Genomic DNA, 10,830 nt, shown 5'->3' with positions numbered 1-10,830 from the left:
AGAATGATCTCACATGGAATCAAGGCAAAGTCCTTTAAAATACGTGCTCTGTAAAGAAGCTGTTGTCGAGGCCTACAGCTTACCTACAGCTACGGAAGGTGCCATCGGATCGGAAGCACCACAAAGTGACTAATGGGACCCATCATGTGTCAGCCCGGAACCATAGGCAAGGTAATTTGAGACCCACACTTTCACTGACAGTGACAATAAAGAAGTAAAGAGAAAGTGCAGTGCCCAAAGCTGAGCTGTGCCGTGATGGCCAGTGTCCTCTGAAGCATGAGCGACATCAACATGGATGTTTTAGCTTTGTGCTTTGCTAAGTGTTTCGCATCTATCAGTTGACTGAAGATTCAACACAACCCTCAGATTCCACATTCACCTTCTGCCTGCTTCACCTGCTCAGGCTACCTGGGAGGGTATCGCAGGACCCTCACTCCCTGCGCCACAGTCTAGCGCTCCCTGCGGCTTTTGTATCGTCTCCCTCAGCACACTGCGTGGGCAAGCTCCTTGCTTTGCCCCATTATGTCAGATGTGTGACTCTGGGCATTGCAGGTATGTGGACGAAGTTGGCAGGAAATGCTCGCCTAGCCACACGTGGGGGGTAAAACAAATATTTAAAATCATTCAGAAAACCACTCAAGACGGTTCTCCTTCTAATGCTGAAGACGAGCGACTTAGATATGATTGGTGTGACATTTGCCTGTACTGCCTGCTAGACTGAAGTTGGCGTATTTAACCTATACTTGAGAAACCGGTATCCATCAAAGGAGCTCAGATGGGGAGTGAGAAAGGCAAATGAGGAAAAGCCACACCCGCCTCCCTGCCTTAGCCTCCCTCCCGGCTTGGTGTGAGCTTCCCTTAGTACTGCAGGCTGCTGACGTCCATGACTGATTTCAACCACGGTTAAGTCTTCCACACTCTGGATACAGAATGACTAAAAACAGTCAACTGACCCACAGGGATTACAACTGAGATGGAAAAAGGCACAACATGATGTAAAAATAAACTATTATATTATTTAAAAAATCAGCCATGGCAAAACGAAGGCGGTCATTAAAAACAAACAAGTAAAAAGCAAAACAGAGTCAGCTGGAAGTGTCTCCCAACCGGTCTGCTTCCCTCTTCCCCTCCAGCCCACCCTTGGTGTTGATCCTAAAAGAGGATCAAGTTAAACCCCATTCCCTGCAGTGGCCCCCTTTCTCGGGGTGGAACCAAAGTTGTCCTAGGGGCCAAATTCTCCGCCCAGCGGCCTCCTCCAGGACGCAGGCGCTCCCCCTTCCAGCGCTCTCTGCTCAAACGGCCAGCGCAGCCTTTGCATCAGAGGGTGACCCCCATCAGACTCCGGCCTTTCATCAGGCACACCCCTCACCCAATTTTAACGTGCACCTGGCTTTCTAGTCCTTTCTCTAGCCTTTGCCTGTTCTGTCCTGTCGCCACGGCACCTGCCCTACATGATTTACTCGGTGGCTACCTACAAGCAGGTCTGTGCCCAGAGTGAGGAGCTGATAGGTGAGGCTAACACGGAAGCTCGCTCGTTTTGCTTCTGCCTGGTTGCAGATGCAGGGCGCAGCCTTGTGTCGCCCAGGCACCTTGCCTGGGGGATGTTTGTTGGAGGGGGAAATGGAATTCCCAGCATCGTTATGTAAACATCATGATTGAGAGCTAAGACTAGGCCTCTTCTGACTATGTTTCCTTCTCTTCGGTTCTAATGTCACCAGCCCCTGAAATTTAAGGAGGAATTTAGGGAGGGATGTTCAAAGTGACGCTTTCTTATTCCCTTCCAAAGCTATCCAATAGACATATCATCCAAATAGGAGATAATTAAGAAGTGCCATGATTTTTTAAGATTAAAAAAAATCTTAAAAAAAATTTAAAGCTTTTCTTAAAGCTTCTCCTCCCCCCTCCTCGCTCTCCTCTGCACTTAACATTCGCAGTGATTCTCATATTAGTCATACATCTCACAAACCTGCCTGCTTTCCCTCAGGACTGGCCTTTCTGCGGGACTCCCTGGTCACTTCTGCCATGCTAACTGCCTCCTCGTAGTGTCCGATCACCCTGCATTCCCCTTCGTATTTACACTGGCATTGTGGAAACATCCACAAGAGCTCAGCTTTTCTGGTGGGGATTGTCAGTTGGCAGGAATTTGTTTTGGGTAGGAACCCAGCAGTTGGACTGGTGAACCATGGGGTGGGAGCCCTTTGCTCCAGGATGGGAAGCCCTCGGGCCTTTTGGATTACCCCTTGAGCGTCTGTGTCTTCAGTGAAACCTGCTATTTTCTTTGTGGGTAACTGACTGCCACTCACGCCGCAGGTGGCTTGGGGCTCAACCAGCGAGATGCAGCCTCTTTATCCCTGCTTGCGCTCCTCAGCGGGTCAAAGGGGCTGCCCTGAGGGCCCCCGAGAGACGGCCTCTCATCAGAACTGTGCAAACGACTCTGACACCCACCTTGCGGGCAGCATCTTCCTCTGCATCCTGCATCTTCAGGGCTCCAGGCCGCCTGGGTCACTCGTAACGCGCCGCCATCTTGCTCGCTGCTACAGCGCTTCAGCAAAGAGAAGGGCTGCTTTTTCATTCGCAGGCCTTTGCTAAAAGATAAACAGGGCCATCTTAAGCATTTTAAAATTTTACTTGAACAACATTATCAACTCAAATGGGCCAGTGCCAGACGGAAGTGACTAGGCAGAGAAAAGGGGAGTTACTTCACTGGCTGTCGTGTCAGCGTTTGCATGATCTGGGGAAGCCTCGCTGGCGGTTGTGATTGGTTGTCCATAGAGTTTGATTTTCTTAACCTTGAGTTATTACAGTTTGGGTTTGCTCGCAGAAGCGGCTGAGGCATTATAGCTGCCACAGTTCGCGCCCTGTCGTTTAATTAATTTCACACCTTTCTTGGAAGATCTGCGGGTTATTCCCGGTGTTTTATGTAAAGAGGTTCCCATTAATTCATGATGGTGACAACAGTCATTAGTAATACTGTTTACAACAGAAACGTAACAACTAGAATGTTCTGAGGAGCCATCACAATAGCCATTGCACTGACAGTTACTCTTGCACTAGGAGTTAGCAAGGGACTGGTAGTGACTGGTTAGCGAGGAGACAAGTGACAAGGAGCCTCTCGGAAGCATTTTAGAAGACACTTGGACAAATCACTGCTAAAGAAGCATTTCAAGATGTCGTTTCATCCAAATTCAGAGGAGCGCTGGAGTCCATGAGCAGCCCTCTCCCTGGGGGTGAGGATGAGCATTTCCAGGCTGCTCAATACAGGAAATACTGACTTGGTCTGGAACGTGCCTGCAGGCCAGATATGCAACCCAGCCCTGTGGGCAGGCGCGTGCGTGTGCACGGCTGCACGGCAGCCCCTGCAGCAGGCCTGGACCCTCGCGCAGCGCCGAGCCGCGCCTCACAGCTCTACACATAGCTGCGGCCCTCCGTTGCCCCCTCTTCACGCCCAGCCTCAAAGTGAAGCTAAGCAGCTAGCTGCCCTTGGGCTCATCTTGCCAGCTCGCGCGATGTGGGTCATCTTCCCGGCCAGTGGCCGACAGCAGGTGGGGCCTGGAAGTCTCGTCTCGGGAGAGGGAGCTGGTGGAGACTACAGAGACGGAGGTGCTCTGGAGGGCTCGATGGACCGCCCAGGGTTTGCTAGATTATCAGGGCTCAGGGGCTATTCTGACCCAGAACAACTGAGGAGTCAGGGCGATGGCTCCAGATTCTGCTTGCAGAAAAAGCACCCGAGGACTTGCAGTCAGAGCCGTCCAAGAAGCTGGTGGGAGTGAGGGACCAGCAGACTCCAGCTGGGTGAGGGTCTGTCTCTGAGGTGGTCATGACCGCTGCTACTCAACTGGTCCATGCCATGCTTATTGGGGGCGTTGTTGACTGGCATCACCCTGAAATCACGAACTGGGCTTCCTGTGAGTCAGCCATGGTGCCACCAGAGATGCTGCCCAAAGGGTCTAAATTTAGAACCCATCATTAATGCCTTCCTGGTGTCAGGGCCTGAAGCCTCAAGCCCTCTCATTTCCCCTCATTGCTGCTGGCTGGTTAATATCACGTCAGTGTCCCTTTCAATTTAGCCACATCTTATTTGACCATCATCTGGATCACCCTCACTCACCCTTGTTTTCTTAAACAAAAGCGAGAAAACAAGAGATCAAAGGCATTAATGCATCGGCCCTCTGGAAAAATAGCAGAGATTACACCATGTTATATTTAGAACTGTAATTTGCCTAAGGAAGATAATTGGGAAATTAAGTTGCCTGGTTGGGAAGTCAGCAACCCCTGGGTTTACGTCTGGGGGCTGGGCAGCCGTGGAAGTGTTCAGAGCTCAGTACCTCAGGCGCTTATAATTAATTTTAAAATTGGAAGAGCCTGTGTATAAACTGCCTGATTTAATGAGCTAAGTCAAAGGGGGGAGAGAAAAAGAAGTTTCTTGCAATAATTGCTTGTTACATTTTCCACATTGTCCTTCTAATCCACTCCGCTGAGATGCGTCAGGTTTTCTGTTGTGGAAACCGGTGCCAGGAGATTCTCCCTGCACCCAGAGAGGGTCACTGGGGTCAGCAGCCACATGGCCGAAGGGGTCTCCCTCCAGGGTGGCTGGGAGACGACAGGCATTCCCGAGGGCACACTGAGTCTCACGTGAGGTGGTCCAGTCACCAGGGAAGGTCTCCACTGGTGTTTCCTGTGGGATTTTCTGGGCACCCTTCAACAGGGAAATAAAGCCCCGTGCTTGAACTAGCTAGAACTGAGCTCAGCAAGAGCTCAGCCCTGAGCTAGAGGAGCCGAAGCTCTCTGGCCGGGGCTGCCTAGACACTGGGGCACAGAGGGGTTCTCACCCAGCAGCAACTGGACTCCTCACTGTTCTGGGGGGTGGAAGTCCACGGGGGTCTCTCAGAGCCGGTCTGGTGGCTAGCAGGGGCCCTTACCTCAGGGCTGTCTAACCAGCCATGTTGCATTAGGGTCTACTCCCGAGCCACAGTTGACCTTCACGACCTCCTTGGACACCTAATCTCCAAATACAGTCACGATCCGAGGCCGTTCGGATCAGGGTTTTACACATAGAAAGGGGGGGAGGTCGGCGGGAACGGCACTGAGAACACAACTCACCCCATTGGCGATACGGATCTCATTTTCCAAAACCAAACTACAGGTTATTCCTGGCCAATGGCTCCTGGGCTGTTCGGCTTCTTGGGCTGGCCAGGGCGGCTCGGGGTCGCGCTCTCTTGTCAGGAGTGCTGTGCCAGCGGGCACAGGGCAGGTTCAGCCTCCACAGGCGCAGGTGGAAAGAGGCGAGTCCCACGGCCCTGGGGGCTCAGAGAGCCCTCAGAGAGCCCGCCGGGCCCCAGGCAGGAAGACCGGGCTGGCGGCCCCGTGACTCTTACATCTTTTTCTGGGCTCTCCCTGACGTGCTTTCACCTCATCTCCTGGTGTCGCTTCTTCTGTGGTCACGCCGCTCGCCCCTTCCCGCTGCGCGGCCGCCGGCTGCGGCTACGGCAGCCTCTCGGCTCAGGTACGCACACTGCCACGTGCGCGCGCACTCCACTCCAGGTGTGCACCATCAGCAGCCTCTCGGCTCAGGTGTGCACACTGCCACGTGCGCGCGCACTCCACTCCAGGTGTGCACCATCAGGCTCACGGGCACGTGCCTTCTGCGTGAATGGATGGAGGCCGGAGGGGACAGCCACAGAGGCTACTCATTTCTCCTAGCGTAACCTTAACAACATCTCTAGCATCCCGGCGGGACTCGGGATGAGGTCTGCCCATCTCACTGACCAGAGCACTAGCCTGCACACAGGCCCTAGAGCCACACTTTAAAGCTAGGCTTCTGGGACTCCAAAGCTCCAGTAACGCTTTTTTTTTTTTTTTTTAAAGATTTATTTGTACAGAACTGGGGTACAGGCCAGAGATGTGGAGGGTAAGAGAATTCACCAGAGACAGAGTGGGGAGCAGAACAGGCAGATCAACGAAGTCCACTGCTGAGGGGAGCAGCGGGCGGGCCAGGAGAGGTCTGCCGCGCCATGGGGTCACCTCTGGGTCAGGCGGGGATCGAACTCATGCGGAAGTGGCTTTAGCTTCTCAGTGCTGTGCTTTAACCCGCTGCGCCACCAGGGAGGGCCCCCAGTAATGCTTCTTACTAGCTTGTCTGTCAGTGATAGAAACAAATGTGCCATAGCAACCTTAATCGTTATCAGGGAGTTTTCCCACTTGCTGCATCGCTCGTCTCATCAGAAGATTCTAGGAGGCACAGGTATTCCTGCTTTATGGGCGGTGAGACTGGAGGCTGAGAAAGTTTAGCGACTTGTTCAAGATCCCACAGCAGAAAAGAGCAAATTTGGGACCGACACTCAGCATTTCTGATCCCAAATCCCACATTTTTTCTTTAATATGACTGATACCATCAAATCTTACTTAGATGGTAGTTGCTACGTAATTAAGAAACAGCTTTACCAGGGTAGAAGAAACTAGGGTATAGTAATGGCAGACTAGATGCAAATGTTTGATGCCATAAGGGACCCTGTGCAGAACAGGGGCCCACCTGTTATGCTAATGAGGTGGTGAATCATGCCCCAATGCAGAGAAAATACTCCATTCAGGTCTTGAAAGGTACTGACCTTAAAGAAGATAACCAGTGAATTTTTAAACATAATTTGGAAAACAACCAATTCTTGAAGCAAAATTTCTTACTGAATGTGAGTCAATCAAATAATTATTTTTGAGAAATGACAGGATTTTTGGCAAAGGGTGAGAATACATCTCACCTTTGCAATTAGGGAGTTGGCCTGGCCACAGGTAAAGCCTAGGGAAAAGTCAGAGAAACCCACCTGGAGTGTGTAGCATGCACACTTGAGCCCAGAGGCGGTGCTAAAAGTGATTCCTTCCATTTATTCCCTTGTCTCCATTAACAAGACAACCACGTGACCTGCAAGTTAGGATTCTTCTTTTAGAGGTCAGAAAGATAGCGCCTGGGTGGGGCTTACCTGGCTAGGCCAGCTTAGGATACTCATGGTAGAGCGTATTTCTGATTCCCCAGATAATTTAGTCCTTCCTTTTCCTCCCTCTTGGGGCAAGGTTGTGGGAAAACATCCTTATACTGTCAGTGGAGGCTGCTTAAAGAATGGCCCATCATTTGGTTAAAGAAAACATGGCGGCCCTCCCTGATGGCACCATGGGTTAGAATGGCCGCAGCTGCCTCAGTGCGAGTTCCATCCCTGGCCCAGAGGTGACCCACATGCCGCGGCAGACCTCTGCTGTCTCGTGTTGATCTGCCTGCTCTGCTCCCCACTCTGTCTCTGATGAATTCGCTCACTGCCCTGCACCTCTGGCCTGTTCCGTATGCATAAATAAATCAACCTAAAAAAAAGGAAAGAAAACATGGCCAATAATGCAATAGCATCGTGGTCCCATTTCCTGGTCTTCATTTCTAGATGCAAAGGATCTTTTACAGTGTGGGTGGCGGGCTATGATTTAAACAAACTTAACAAAAATCAGGCCTTGGACAGGTGGAGGATCGTGAATGCAGCCAACTCCTGGTTGGTGAACAAGCAGGTCAAAGGGCAGTCCCTCATTCCCTTGGCCCACTTCCTGGTGCTCTGTGTTCAGTTGACAAGACGTAAGATGATGGCCATGAACAGGAGAACCTCATTGCCTCACTTCGCTGGGGGCTTTCTCTCTCGATCTTTCATGAAGTAGGTTATTTGAATAGTAAATGCTGGCAATAACAGTCCATCTTCGGCCAGTCGCTGGATATGGAATGTTGTTGCTGACATCTTTCCTTCCAGAATGCTTCTAGCACATTTGACAGCCCACACCATTTGTCTTCATTCCCATACCCCGCTGTGGTCTCAGAGGCAGCAAAACAAGACAACTGTGAGAGAGGCAGGGTGGTAAGTGAGTCTATTGGCTGGAGATCATCTGTCTTTTCCAACCACACATACGAGGGAGAGTTAGAACCAGCTCTAATTCTGATGGGTATGGGTATGTTCTAATGGATGTTGGTGGAGAAAGAGGGTGGTCCAGAATGCTCAGTCAGAAGTATGTGTGGGAATGGTGAAGCTGATGTCATCGTCCTAAAGTAAATTTTTCATGACCAGTAGTGGGCATGGTTTCATCCACCACCAACAATTTAAGAATGAGGGATGAATATTCTGGAATTAATATTCTAGATTTCATTGTGACATTATAACACATCTTCATCACCTTCATGAAAACAATTGTACACAATGGATAGTCTCTCTAGAATATTCTGATGAAATATTGGTGCTGAAGACCCTGCTGGAGATAGTTTTTGGATCCCATTCATGAAAACAAATGCAAAGCTGCCATCTTTATTGGGTTTGATTTACAGGAGGGAGAAGATTGAAGACAGTGGTATACTATTGGTTCCAAATCTGGTGTCCCATTTTGGGGAGATTCATATCAGCTCTACTCTTATAAATCACACACACACACACACACACACACACACAAACTCCAGAAACAAATTAAAACAGACCTGATACCCCAGTGGCCCTTGACCCCGAGGACTGTCAATATGGGAGCTAGTTAAGCCTGGTTCTTCCAACCAGAGGTTTTTAAGCTTCTCTCTCTAGTGAGCCAATTGCTTGAGGCGGGGGGAAATCCTCCAATTGCATTACATATCACTCATTTCCCTTTCCTATAGATCTCCGCCCCCTCTCTTCCAGGGATATTGATTTTCATCCCTAGGTCTGTGAGAAAGCTTTGCTCTCCAGGCACCTCCATCTGGCTGGCTGGCCAAAGCATTATTCACACCTCTCTCCAGTCATGCAGGTGAGACACCTGCTGCCCCGTTTCCCAAGCTCCTGCCTCTGCAGGAAAGCACTTGGAAATTGTCTGAGAGCCACAGAAAGGCTCTGAGGAAAGTGTCCGGAGCTGTAAGCCTCTCTTGGTGCTTGCTCTGTCTCTCACCTTGTGCATCGGTGGCGCCTCCTGAGAGATTCCGCAACTCTGGCACAGCAGTGCAGCCGCTTCTTGGAGACCCGTTGGTTAAGGGCCTGGTCAATCTCTTCAGCCTGTCTGCAGAGTGGGAGTGGGTTTGGAGGGGTACTAGCTCCATCTTGAGGTTCGTGACGGGGCCCTCAGCTTGCTCTGGCCCTGCCAGCCCCATGGCGGACCCCTACTCTCTGGCTGTGGAGAAAGCAGAGTCTATGAAGTGAGAACATCCAGGGCTAGCTCTGATCGCCACAGCGAGTGAAGGAGCTGAGTGGCAAGTGCAGGGTGATGACAGCCTGTTGCTATTGTGTGTGGCTACAGGTCTCCACGCATGACGCGCTCACGTTTGTTCTAGAGAAACCTTCTCAATGAGCCAGTTGCGACATTGCCTGCTTTTGAGGCTGGATGCCTTGAAATATAATCTTTTCTGAAGGATGTGATCAATAAACAGATGGCCCAGCCCGTTCACATGCCAGGGAATGAGGCGTCTAATTAACAGTTAGGCATGGGTGTGAGGCAGTTGCAGAAGGGAAGTGAGACTCTTCCTGGGAAGAGCCACCTCTAGATTCGAGAATCAGGCTGGAGTGACCCGGCCACACCGAGAGGCAGTGGAAGCGAGAGGGACCTCCAGGCTGTGCTCATTAGGCCTCTGCAGAACTACCAACTATTGTCTGCTCTGCCCTGCACAAAGCCCCTTGTCACTGCCTGAAAGACGGAAAGATCCCATGTGCCACTCTACGGGCATGGCTCTGAAGTCAAGTTGGTAGAAGACAAAAATGAGGTGTTGGGTGCAGCAAGATGGCTGTGATGAGGACGAGGGGGGCATGGGGCTTTGCTTTCTGTGTACCCGGGAGGGCCAACTGCTGAGCCTCTCCTCAGGCTGAAGGAGAGGGCTGAGTCCATGGTGACACCTGTCCCTGTGACACGTGGACTCTTGCTGCCCTGAGGCAGCTGCTGGTCTCTCGCCAGCTGTGTTACTGCTGTGCTTCCACGGTTTTCTTTGGAGGCCAAGGCTGTCTATGATTGAGATATGCAGACTCCCAAAGAGAAGACTGTCTGGAGTCTCACACCTCCTGAGACAACCCTGCTGATGCTGCTGGGGCAGGCTGCAGAGGGCTGTTTCTCTCAGGTCCACGGAGGCCGTTCCTGAGTTAGGATGGGCACGCAGACAGCAAACAAGCACACTGAGAACAGAGTCACTGAAACTTCTCTCTTCATTTGCTTTTTTTCTTCCATGGAAAGAAGAAATGCAAATTTCTGAGTGAGTCAAGTAGTTCTTGTTCCAGGGGAGAAAGACAATTGTCTGGACTCTGTGGAGAGCTGATATACCAAAGGTTGCACTAACTAACTGCAGGAATAAACGGTTAGTCATTGTGAGGCTTAGTTTTATTGTCACCACTTGGCTGGTGCCCAGCTGTTTGATCAGACACTAGCTTAGATGTGGCTGTGAAGGTTTTTTTTTTTTTAATGTGATTGCTACAAGTCACTAGGCTTTGAGTAAAGTTGATTACCCACCATAATGTGAGTGTGCTTTATCCAACCAATGGAAGGTCTGAAGAGCAAAGACTAAGAGGTCCAAGAAGAAGAAGAGGAAGAGGAAGAAAAGAAAGGGGAAGAGGGGAGGGTGGGAAGAAAGAGGAGGAGAAGGGAAAGGAGGAGAAGGAGGATTAGGAGTAGGAAGGAGAAGATGAAGAAGAGGACTTCTACCTTAAGGTTGTAACAGAAATCCTGTCTAGGATTCCAACTTGTGGGTCTTGGGGAGTCAACACTACAGCATGGGCTCCGATTTGAGTTCCAGCCTGCTGGCCTGCCCTACAGATTCTGGGCTTGTCACCACTCCATAACCACATGAGCCGGGGTTCCTTAAGGTCATTCTCTCCCCTTCCC

This window comes from Condylura cristata, unplaced genomic scaffold, assembly GCF_000260355.1.
Source record: "Condylura cristata isolate star-nosed mole 26May11 unplaced genomic scaffold, ConCri1.0 scaffold00010, whole genome shotgun sequence".
NCBI classification, from domain to species: Eukaryota; Metazoa; Chordata; class Mammalia; order Eulipotyphla; family Talpidae; genus Condylura; species Condylura cristata.
This window is presented reverse-complemented; position numbering follows the sequence as displayed.